Source organism: Bombina bombina, chromosome 1 (genome assembly GCF_027579735.1).
Source record: "Bombina bombina isolate aBomBom1 chromosome 1, aBomBom1.pri, whole genome shotgun sequence".
Taxonomy (NCBI): domain Eukaryota; kingdom Metazoa; phylum Chordata; class Amphibia; order Anura; family Bombinatoridae; genus Bombina; species Bombina bombina.
The window spans coordinates 1,546,160,935-1,546,173,511 of record NC_069499.1 but is presented as its reverse complement, the minus strand read 5'-3'; positions in this window follow the sequence as shown (position 1 = coordinate 1,546,173,511).

Below are 12,577 nucleotides of genomic sequence, written 5' to 3'. Positions count from 1 at the left end.
GCAGCAAGAGTTAAGAAGCAGCAGTCGTAAGACCGCTGCTCCTTAACTTATTCGCCATCTCTGAGGCGGCGGACATCAATCATCCCGATCAGATACTATTGGGATGATTGACAACCCCCTGCCACGAATCTGCAAGGGGCGGCATTGCACAAGCATTTCACTACAGTGGATCATGTCTGTCCGACAGTTAATAAATTGGCCACTTTTGCTTCATTCTCTTGATATCTTTATTAGAAAAAGCAACAATGTAAGCATAGGAGCTGGCCCATTTTTGGTTCAGCACCTGGGTAGCACTTTCTGATTGATGTCTAAATGTAGCTACCAATTAGCAAGCGTTATCCAGGTACTGAACTAAAAATGGACCGGTTTCTAAGCTTGCATTCAAATAAAGATAACAAAAGAATGAAGAAAAATTGATAATAGAAGTAAATTGGAAAGTTGCTTAAAATTGTTGCTCTATCTGAATCATGAATGCTTAATTTTGACAAGACTATCCCTTTAAGCCTCATCGGTACAATGACAGATTCCTGTATGCTGCTTTTTGAAACTTGGGGTATATTTTATCATAGTGCGAGTGGACATGATATGATGTAGTGTACCATGTCCGCTGCACATCGATAAATGCCGACAGCATAACGCTGTCGGCATATATCATTGCACCAGCAGTTTTTGTGAACTGCTGGTGCAATGCTGCCCCCTGCAGATACGCAGCCAGGGGGGTGTCAATCAACCCGATCGTATTCTTTTTTTTTTTTTTTTTACATTTTCCTCTGTTCAAATATCCTGAAAATATGGGCCTGTTAGGGAGACATGAGGACAGGTTTGAAAACCCCTGCTCTAGGGCATTTAAACCAGTCTCCATTTAAATCATGGTGTGAGAAATAATGAGTAAAAAAACCTTCTCTGCTTTGAGTTTAGTGTCACCCATTAGATCATTGCCATAGCACATCTATGCATTACTCCACAGAAAACCTCAGCCACCAGTTTTTGTTCTGGAGCAAAGGAATATGGGTAAAGATATGAAAAATACTGGTAAGTCAGGTTTTGGTGAAGAGATGTCCAGATGTGCAATACAATGATCTATTAAGTATCAGCTTATCAATAAATACTGCTCCCGATTTATGTCAGTTATTTCCATTACGATTATGAATGGAATGCAGTAAGGGTTGATACTCTATTGTAATAAAAGAGAGGCTTAGTATATATAGGGTGGGCGGTGATCCTGATCAGTACTGACAGTTTGTTCTAAAAACTGACATTTTGTACATTATTAATTACATTAGTAGTGTGTGTGTATATATATATACATATAGTATATATATATGTATAGTGTGACTGAGTGAAGGTGGGCACATACCTCCCCATGCACTTTAAATGCTCAGTTTTTGACCTAGGGAGTACTCCGCTTTTGGCAACAAGGACGGGCATGATACTGACGAGTTGGCAGGTAATTACAATTTTCTTACATGTGTTATCCATGTCGCAAATGATGTTGTTTAAAATAGTATTTAGGCCTTTTGTTTACATTATTATATGCACTAATCTTTTTTTTCAACTTTATAAATATATGTTTTACAGCATCTACTAGTGCTGCTGCTTCTGCTGCTGCTGCTGATGCTGCTGATGCCACAGTACCATTGGCCGTCAGTATCCAGACTGAGTCCAGCCCACAGCTTCTCCTCTGCAGTGACACTGCCTGAAATAATGTGCAGCACCCCTGAAGAAGCAGGGTCTTGGCCAAACAACAGGTATGTTTTTTATGTTTTATCTTGTGTAATTAAAATGATCTTATCCGTATGATATAAACTTATTATAAACTATATATAGGCATACCCCGCTTTACGGACCTTCACTTTACGGGACACTCGCAAGTACGTACATACCTATTACGGACCCTTTCTTTTACGGACACACTGGATGAAAAACGGCGCCGGCGCACTATGAACAGTTAGTCTCTATGGTTCAGGAAGAGTTGCCGCGCGCCAGGAAGATGTTGCTGCGCACCAGGAAGAGGTGGGGTTTCCGCTCACTGTCTAGAAGCCGCGCACTAACGACATTAAAGTTAAAAGTGAATCGGGAGTAAAGTACACTGTATAGAAGATTCCTGCACCCAAATTGGTATTTTATTCCTGCCATAATACTGCACTGCACCACGTACATAGAACTTTGGGGAACATATACTGTATACACGCTTGGCACACAGTACAAATGTACCTTTACCTGACTGATTGTTGGAGCTTTGCAATAATGGCAGAAAAAAAAAACTGCCATAAATCTATTACCTTGGATATGAAGCTTAAAATTATTAGATTGTATGATGAAGGTGTAATTCAAGCTGAAATAAGCCCAAAGCTAGGCTTCACTAGGACCACAGTTAACACAGTCATGAAGAACAAGAGAAAAAGTGATGCAGAAGTTAAAAGTGCTACACCTGTTAACACCACAACAATTCGAAAAAGGGATAGCATTGTTGCAGACATAGAGAGACTCCTAATACTTTGGATAGAAAATCAGACAATACACCATGTTCCTATAAACCAGGCAATTATACAAAGTAAAGCCTTAAGCTTATTCAATGACCTGAAGGCTAAGAAAGGTGAAGCAGCAAAGGATGCTGAATTTGTTGCAAGCCGTGGATGGTTTGATAGGTTAAGAAGAGGTCTAATCTACATAACAAGTACAAGGAGAGGCAGTTGCTGCAGAAAGCTATCCAAGTGATTTTACAAAAATTATTGAAGATGGAGGCTACTCCATGGATCAAATTTTTAATGTGGGATGAGACTGGTCTATTCTGGAAGAAGATGCATGCAAGAACCTTCATTGAAGTCAGGAAAAATCAATGCCAGGCTACAAGCCAGCTAAAGATAGAATAACCCTTCTGGTACCTTAAAGCTAAAGCCTTTGCTAATTTACCGTTTTCAAATCCAAGAGCTTTGAAGAACTACGTTTAAAACTAGAATCCAGTCCATTGGAGGGCAAATAAAAAAGCATGGGTAACTGCAGCCCTTTTTGAGGATTGGTTTGACAACTGCTTTGTTCCAGAGGTTGAAAGCTTATTGCAAGGACAATAATATCCCTTTCACATTTTCCTGCTTGTTGATAATGCCCCTGGACACCCTGAATGATAGATGAGCTCAACCCTAACATTAGAGTGGAATTCCTATCACCAATACCACCTCATTACTGCAGCCCATGGATCAATGTGTCATAGCTGCAGCCTTGAAGGTAAACTATTTAAAAAGAACATTCAGTAAGTGTGTTGCAGCAATAGACAAAGAAGAAGGTGCAGGGCAAGTAGTCCTATCGGAATTCTGGAAAAGCTACAACATCTTGGATTGCATTTAAACGGTAAGAGATGCTTGGAATGACATAAAGGATACCACAATGAAAAGGACCTGGAAAAAATTATGCCCATAGTTAGTTGATGATTCCGAAGGCGGTTGATGATTCAGTAGCTAATGTAACTGAAAATATTGTAGACATGACAAGGCAGTTAGAGCTTGAAGTAGAGCCAGAAGATGTTGCTGAACTGCTTGCGTCCCATACTGAGCACCTCAGCAATGAAGATCTAGAACTTGAAGAGGAGACAGAAGAAGAAGAAGATTTGCAAAATGGGGTGAGACCATTGAACAACCTGAAGGTTTAACTTCCAAAATTCTCTTTCAAGCTTTCCGTCATCTTGATAGCGCCATGGCTCTGTTTGAAAAGCATCAAAGAGACTTTGAAAGAAGCTCCACAGTCTATGGTACATTTCAGGGGCTTATTCCTGTTACAAAGTAATCACAGAGAAAAGAAGAGAGCTACACTTCAAACCTCCATAGAGACTTACTTTTCTAAAAGTCCTTCAGCACGCAGATCATCATCATTGACAGACAGTCATTTGGATTCCAGATCATCAACATCAACTGACAGTCCATTTCCAGCTCTGACATCACCACCCCATCCTGCTCCTTCTCTTATTGCTACTTGTAGTACACAAAATTCACCAGCAAGAAAGTGTCTCGCCTTTGAAGAGTTGACTTGTGAAACTGAAAGTACCAGGTATGACTTCATCCAACTAGAATAAATGCTCATAGCTGACCCTAAGCTTAGAAATATTGTGTTTATTTTGCAATACAATAAAGATGTTTCTGTTGCCCTAAGCTGATCATAAGCTTAGAAAATGTTGTGTTTATTTGCAATACAGTAAATATGTTCTCTTGCCTAAGCTGATCCTAAGCTTTGAAAATGTTGTGTTTATTCTCTAATACAGTAAAAATGTTCTCTTGCCCTAAGCTGATACTAAGCTTAGAAAATGTTGTCTTTATTTTGCAATACAGTAAATACTGTGGGGGATATGTATCAAGATGTCAACCCTCAAATTACGCTGGAATTCCGCAGCGTATTTGTGGCGAGGCTGATTCGCCGTAGTTATCAAGCCCTACAGACCGGCAAAAGTAGAATCTAGTGACGTAAGCTACGATCTGCCAGACTCAGTCGGACACAGATCGATTCTTACGTTACTCCAGATGTGCCAAATGGAAGTTTGGCACAATCTGACTACTTTTGCTAGTTTCAAAGAACTAGCAGGTACGCTCGGGCACTTTTCCAGCGCCAGCATACCTGGTTTTCAATCAATCAATGGGAGTCTGACCATAGCGAAAGCTCAGTTCGCTGCTGCCCGATATCCCATTGATTCCTATGGGAAGTGTCTACACCTAACACCCTAACATGTACCCCGAGTCTAAACACCCCTACAACGCCGCCACCTACATTAAAACTTATTAAAAGCTAAACGCCGCTCTCCGGACCCCGCTGCCACTCTAATAAAATGTTTACCCCTAAACCGCCGCTCTCGGAACCCCGCTGCCACTCTAATAAAATGTTTAACCCTAAACCGTAGCTCCCGGACCCCGCCGCCACCTACATAATACCTATTAACCCCGATCCTGCACCCCCTACACCGCCACCACCTATATTAAACTTATTAACCCCTAACCTAAGTTCTAACCCTAACCCTAACACCCCCGCTAACTTAAATATTAATTAAATAAATCTAAATAATAATTACTCTTATTTAACTAAATTATTCCTATTTAAAACTAAATACTTACCTATAAAATAACCCTAAGATAGCTACAATATAACTAATAATTATATTGTAGCTATTTTAGGATTTATTTTTTATTTTTACAGGCAACTTTGTATTATTTTAACTAGGTAAAATAGTTATTAAATAGTTATTAACTATTTAATAGCTACCTAGTTAAAATAAAGACAAATTTACCTGTAAAAATAAAAACTAGTTACAATTACACCTAACACTACACTATCATTAAATTAATTATTCCTATTAAAAACTAAATACTTACCTGTAAAATAAACCTAAGATAGCTACAATGTAATTAATAATTACATTGTAGCTATTTTAGGATTTTATTTTTATTTTACAGACAAGTTTGTATTTATTTTAAATAGGTAGAATAGTTATTAAATAGTTATAAAACTATTTAATTAAGCTACCTAGCTAAAATAATACAAAATTACCTGTAAAATAAATCCTAACCTAAGTACAATTAAACCTAACACTATACTACAATTAAATAAATGAAATGAATTAAATACAATTCCCTACAATTAAAATACAATTAAATTAACTAAACTATAGTACAAAAAAAAACACTAAATTACAGAAAATTAAAAAAATTACAAGAAGTTTAAACTAATTACACCTAATCTAAGCCCCTTAATAAAAATAAAAGAAAACCCAAAATAATAAAAGTCCCTACCCTATTCTAAATTACAAAGTAATCAGCTCTTTTACCAGCCCTTAAAACGGCTTTTTGCGGGGCATTGCCCAAAGTAATCAGCTCTTTTACCTGTAAAAAAAAATACAACCCCCCCAACATTAAAACCCACCACCCAAATACCCCTACTCTAACCCACCCAAACCCCCCTTAAAAAAACCTAACACTAACCCCTTGAAGATCTCTCCCTACCTTGAGTCGTCTTCACCCAACCGGGGCGAAATCTTCATCCAAGGGGAGCAGAAGAGGTCCTTCATCCGGTAGAAGTCTTCATCCAGGAGGCGTCTTCAATCTTCATCCATCCGAGAGGAGCCATCTTCGAAGGAGCCGACGAGGAGCCATCCCTCTTCATCCGGAGTCTTCTTCCACAATGACGGTACCTTTAAGTGACGTCATCCAAGATGGCGTCCCTTCAAAATCCAATCAGCCAATCGGATTGAGCTCGCATTCTATTGGCTGATCGGAACAGTTTAGTTAATTTAATTGTATTTTAATTGTAGAGAATTGTATTTATTTAATCTAATTTATTTAATTGTAGTATAGTCTTAGGTTTAATTGTAACTTTAGGTTAGGATTTATTTTACAGGTAATTTTGTAATTATTTTTGCTAGGTCGTTATCAAATAGGTTTTTAACTATGTTAATAACTATTCTACCGTAGTTAAAATAAATACAAACTTGTCTGTAAAATACAAATAAATCCTAAAATAGCTACAATGTAATATTATTTACATTGTAAGCTATCTTAGGGTTTATTTTACAGGTATTTAGTTTTTTTGTTTTTTTGTTTTATTTCAAAAGAGCTTTATTAAAGTCAGAGAGAGCATTACAAATCATAAAGCTGTTGTACATGATATAAATTGATAAAGTTACAGATAGCATAACTCAGACATCTATTCATGTAATAATAATTAGAAACCAAAACATCTATTTCTTACTTATTATTTTGAGAGATAGCTAAAGTAATGGTAACATATCTTAAATGAATACATACAAAGCCCACAGGATATTTATCACAGAGCTGGCTATAGCTATACATCAATAATAATAGCGCTCTTTCATTAGCCCCCTGTAAATAAAATGTAGGCCTCTCTTGGGCCTGTTTCCATGCAAAATGATATTCGGGGATATTAACAGACTTGTGTAGGTAGGAGAATCTACAATTTACTGCCTTGCACCATATTTAAAGACATCATAAAACTAGTCGTTTCTATCACATGTTTATATAGGTGCAACGGTCAGGACTGGATACTTTATCAGCATTTTAACTCACTAAAAAAAAAATGTAAGAAAGAGAACAATTAACCAATCTCATGGTCAACACCTGAGAACTACATAACAAATTTGAGAACAGTGCATTCTGCTCAGAACTAATATCCCAGCCAACTTAACCACCTTGTTGAGCCTGAGTGGTTATCTTACATACACTTTCAGTTAATTGTGGTGTAGTAATAACAATTATACTATTCAAAGAGTTTTCTTTTGAGTATAACACAATTTGATAATATTGAGTAATGTTATGAACACCAATAGCAGTCCCGGCCGTAGACCACAAGAGGGGTGTTGATATTGCTATCCCTTATTTTCCACCTTTTCCTACCAATCTCTGAGACAGCGTCTGCATCATTATCCCTTTTTCAGTTACATGTGTGTGTGTCCCCCGGGCCCCCCTAAACCCCACAGGAAACACTTTGAAATGTTGAAGGGCATTAATACATTCGCTATGCCTCCACAGTGTCACTAGCACAAAGTTTTTCATAAAGGCTCACTAATAGCGTACTGCAGGGAGCTGCAAGTAGTCTGCTGGGATAACAAATATAAATGTTACAACCAATATCATCACTTAATCATAGACATAGGGAAACAAGTTTAAAACCTATTCAAACCAACAATATACAATTGCTTTAACGATACCACTGTTTCATCAGGCTAGCTTTAATTTGTCCCAGTAATTGTACAATATAGACTGTCTGTTAGGGGCTTTTCTTACGGAGTTGCAAAACATGTCCATATGCCAAGTTTGAGCCGCATCCGTGAGAGGCAAGAAGTTGTCAGTGTATGCATCGAAGCCCTGAGAGGGACTCGACACACAGGACTCCCCTGTAGCTGATCAATCATTTGTAGCTTGTTGGTTTGTCGGGGGCATCTTCTTTCTCTTCGGTATGACACCAGGGAAGACGACACGTGCTCACTATTATTTCTCTTTTGCTTTGTAGAGGGGAAACCACGGGAGCGCCCTTGGCCGCAGCTCCGACCTCCACAGCCTTGTCTTCTTTAGCTTTTGCACTGCTCCCTAAGTCGAAATATGCCAAATGTGATTGTGAGAAAAAGTCCCAAGGAGCTCTATGCATTAAGTCCATAAGCGATGTTCCAGTCTCACCATAATGGCGTAGATGCGGTTCTCATAAGTAGTTTCCACCGTGGCAGCCATTTTTGCTATGCAGTATTAGATTTCTTTGTAGTCTCTAAATTTCTTTTCTCAAGAAGGTCTCTTTGTTTGTTCAAAGAAGCTGAATAGGAGTGAGGGAGTATTATATTATCTCCAGCCCTGACAATGGACCCTCGGGAAACCGAGGGGGGGTAGCGCTGCCTGTCCTGAAGCCGCTGCTCCAGGCTTTTTACTGTCCGTTCCTATGTTCCGGCGTCACAAATACAGAGAACTATCCGATTTTCGTCAAACAGACCACTGCATCAACAGTGCCAATCTGTTTATGCTGTAAGTCGCTGTAAAAAGTACCCCAAACCGGGGGGTTATTAGGCAATCGGCTGGAGCACTAAGAAAGTGCGACCGTTCACAGTTGTTGCTTGGACACGCGCCCCCCGTAAGTATTTTAGTTTTAAATAGGAATAATTAATTTAATGATAGTGTAGTGTTAGGTGTATTGTAACTTAGGTTAGTTTTTATTTTACAGTAAATCTGTCTCTATTTTAACTAGGTAGCTATTAAATAGTTAATAACGATTGAATAACTATTGTACCTAGTTAAAATAAATACAAAGTTGCTGTAAAATAAAAATATATCCTAAAATAGCTAGAATATAATTATTAGTTATATTGTAGCTATATTAGGGTTTATTTTATAGGTAAGTATTTAGTTTTAAATAGGATTAATTTAGGTAATAAGAGTAATTTTTATTTAGATTTATTTAAATAATATTTAAGTTAGGGGGGTGTTAGGGTTAGGGTTAGACTTAGGTTTAGGGGGTTAGTAAGTTTAATATAGTGGCGGCGGTATAGGGGGGGGCAGGATAGGGGGATTAATAATTTTAATATAGGTTGGCGGCGGGTATAGGGTGGGTCAGCATAGGGGGGTTAATAACTTTAATATAGGTGGTGGCGGGTCCGGGAGCGGCGGTTTAGGGGTTAACTATTTATTTAGTTGCTGCGGGGTCCGGGAGCGGCAGGATAGGGGTTAATAAGTTTATGTAGGTGGCTGGCGGTATAGGGGGCAGCAGATTAGGGGTTAATAGGTATAATGTAGGTGGCGGCGGGGGTCCGGGAGTGGCGGTTTAGGGGTTAATAACTTTATTGATACTTGCAGCGGGGTCGGGGAGCGGCGGTTAAGGGGTTAATAACTTTATTTAGTTGCGGGGGGCTCCAGGAGCGGCGGTTTAGGAGGTTAACAGTATAGTATAGTGTGAGTGCTTAGTGACAGGGTTATCAATAAAGTTGTGAAAAATCCGAAGAGCAGCGAGATCGATGGACTGTTAGTTAACAACAGTGCGCTGCTCATCGCTCCGTACTTAGTGCCGGCTTTTTGACAGCTTTATTGATAACTTTGGCGAGCGTATTCAGGTCCGCGGCAGTGAGGTTAGGCGAACTTAGGCGGGCGTATTGGGGCCGGCGAATGCAGGTAAGTACAGAGCTTATAACCTAGAGGCCTGTATGTTCTGTTGCCCTAAGCTGATCCGAGCTTAGAAAAAAAAAATTGTTTATTTTGCAATAAATATTTTCTTTTGCCCTAACTTTACAGTATTGTGTTTATTTAGTTATAAATGTGTTATTTATATCAGTTATGCCCTATAATGACTATTATAATGCAGTACATGCATTGGAGAAGTGAAAAAAAAAGTATTGCTTCACTTTAAGTACATTTTCGTTTTACATACATGCTCTGGTCCCATTGTGTACGTAAATGTGGGGTATGCATGTATATATACACATTTTTTATTTCAGCTGAGGTACGAAGGGCTCTGGGACAACTCCGACCTCTTCAATCTCCTCCACAGGTAACAAAAACAAGAAAAAGCATTAATTTTATAAGTGTGCTCACTTAAAAGGGACAATCAATGCCATAATGTGTAAATAGTCTTACTCCACAATATCACAGTATTAAACATCACTGTTAAAATTACATTGATCGATGATATAATCTGTGATTGAAAAGTAGCTTAAAGGGACACTCAATCACAATTAAACTGTCATTATTCAGATAGGAGCAGCCATTTAAACAACTTTCTAATTTTACATCATTAACTAAATGTTGCACAGTCTTTTTATATTTAAACTTTTTGAGTCACCAGCTCCTACTGAGCATGTGCAAAAATAAGTGTGTATACATTTGTGAATGGCTGATGGCTGTCACATGGTACATGTATGCATTTGTGATTGGTTGATGGCTGTCACATGGTACAGGGCGGGAGTGGAAAAAGGCATAAACTTTTAAAATTGTCAGAAAAAAATCTACTACTCATTTGAGTTCAGACTAAGTGCTATTTGCATTGTCTTGTTATATTGCATTTGTTGATTATGCAAATCTACTGTGTTGACTGGTCCTTTAAAGAATAGTCTTGTCAAAATAAAACATTGAGGATTTAGATAGACCATGCATTAAGATTTTTTTTTTAAAAAACAAATATAAAATTTACTCATATTAAAAACATATTCTTTCTCTTGTTATCATTTTGAAAAATAAAAAATGTAAGCTTAGAAGGAAGTGCATGGTTGGATCCTCACTTGGGGTAGTGCTTGATGATTGTTGGTGGACATTTAAAACACTAATCAGCAAATGCTACCTATGGGTTTTGACAAAATATGCAACATCTCCTAAGCATACATTTAAAATAATATACCAAGAGAACAAAGGCACTATAGAAAATACACAATTTTTTCAAAAGTGTATTGAGACACTTTATTTTAATATGCATGATCCAGATAGATAATGTTATCTTAAAGGGACAGTCAAGTCCAAATAAAATTTCATTTTTCAAATAGGGCATGTAATTTTAACAACTTTCCAATTTACTTTACCACCAATTTAGATTTTTTTTCTCTTTGCATTCTTAGTTGAAAGCTAAACCTAGGAAGGCTCATATGATAATTTCTTAGCCTTGAAGGCAGCCTCTTGTCAAATGCTTTTTTATTTGCTTTTACAACAGGGGAGGAAGCTAGTTCATGTAGGCCATATAGATAGCACTGTGATTACGCCCGTGGCTTGTGGAAAACACTGCACTAATTGGGCTAAAATGAAAAGTCAATAGATAATAAATAAAATGGACGTGATCAGGGAGATGACAGAAGATGCATAGTTACAAGTTAATCACAGAGGTAAAAAGTGTATTAATATAACAGTGCAAAACTGGGAATAGGTAATAAAGGGATTATCTATTTTTTTAAACAACAAATATTCTGGTGTAGACTGTCCATTTAAAATTCAAAATCTATATGAATCACAATATTTGCATTTTTGAATTTCAGATGCCATTAATGTTTCACTTTAAATTACGTGTGATTTCAATATTATCATTTTTTACCTTTCTTTAGATACCGTTCGGAGAACGGAATATTGAAGAGGAGCTTTCTGTTTATCTTCCGGCGATAAGAGCATTTATCGATGAGGATCGGGAGGAGGAGAAGTTCCTGGGAGAGATCCTGTCTCAGGAATCTCAGGTTGTCATGCCGCGCTGCTCTAGCCGTTGCTAGAGGGCGCGAGCATCTCCTTCCCTGCTCGTTGCCAGGGGTTGTGTTGGTTCAGATGCATGCGGGCGCTGATGTCATCGCTGCATGCTCCTCTCTCCCTGATGCCGATCCAGACGCCTGTGACGTGAATCCTGCACCTATGTAAGTCCTGTTACAATGATCTATCACTGCCCAAGTATAGGTGTTACTCTTGTGTGCTCCTGGGTATGATAGATCATTGCTTCAATTAGCCTATTTGCGTATGATCCCTGCCTGTCTGACTACTTTGCCTGTTACACCCCCTAAACTGCTGGATTGATATACTGCTGCTGAACTCTGCTTGTCTGACTAATCTGCCTGCTTTACCCCTTAATTGCTGAGATGAATATACTGCTGCTGAACTCTGCTTGTCGGACTACTCTGCCCTGCTTTTACCCCTTAACTGCTGGATTGATTTACTGCTGCTGAAAACTATGCTTGTCTGACTACTCTGCTTATTAACCCCATTGTCTGGATTGCCTCTTTGTTGCCAACCCTGCCTGCCTGACCATTCTAGTGGTGTGCCTTGTACTGCTTTACCATTGTCAAACTCTAACTGCGCTGACCATTCTAGTGGTTTACCCTTGGACTGCTTTACTGTTTCTAAACCCTGCCTGCCTCATCATTCTAGTGGTTTGCCCTTGGATTGCTTTACTGTTGCCAAGCCCTGCCTGTCTGACCATTCTAGTGATTTGTCTGGACTGCTCTGCCGTTGCCGCTGGGGATTTGTCTTTCATGTGGTGAGTGCCGCCTTCCTCATCTTACTAACTTTCTCTGCTCTGGGAAATTCCTTATAATTCCGGCTCAACGCCGGATAACAGGACTACTGGCCGAGTTCAGTCTGATAGATGAGTA